This window comes from Morone saxatilis, unplaced genomic scaffold (assembly GCF_004916995.1).
Source record: "Morone saxatilis isolate NCDOM2014 unplaced genomic scaffold, NCSU_SB_2.0 Contig12, whole genome shotgun sequence".
NCBI lineage: Eukaryota > Metazoa > Chordata > Actinopteri > Moronidae > Morone > Morone saxatilis.
Window position 1 is genome coordinate 22,448,824 of NW_023339674.1, and position 292 is coordinate 22,449,115.

The 292-nt window shown below is 31.8% G+C and overlaps 1 protein-coding gene across 1 annotated transcript in view; it reads right to left on the bottom strand.

The window, feature by feature from the left end:
• The window catches only part of LOC118322400 (gamma-aminobutyric acid receptor subunit gamma-3), a 53,270-nt gene that overhangs the window by 7,458 nt on the left and 45,520 nt on the right, over positions 1–292 (bottom strand). The window lies entirely within an intron of this gene.

The following is a 292-nucleotide window of genomic DNA, read 5'->3' on the forward strand; positions in this document are numbered from 1 at the left end:
CAAACATGCTTGATGAATGAATTCCATTAACATTTGCCACATTCTCTCATTTGCTATTAATGAGGTCATTAAAGATTCAGCAATCACTACTCAGATTCAAAATGATCAGAAAATAACAGCCTACTGTTGAAAATAGCTCTTTAACTAAGTAAACTTTTATGAATGGCTACACTGGATTGGCAATATTATGTACACCATTTGCATACAACATTAGTAATGGGCTCAAAGCACAATTCATGACGCATTTATAAATGAATAATATTCTTAAGACTGAATGCACATTAGCCTAAAA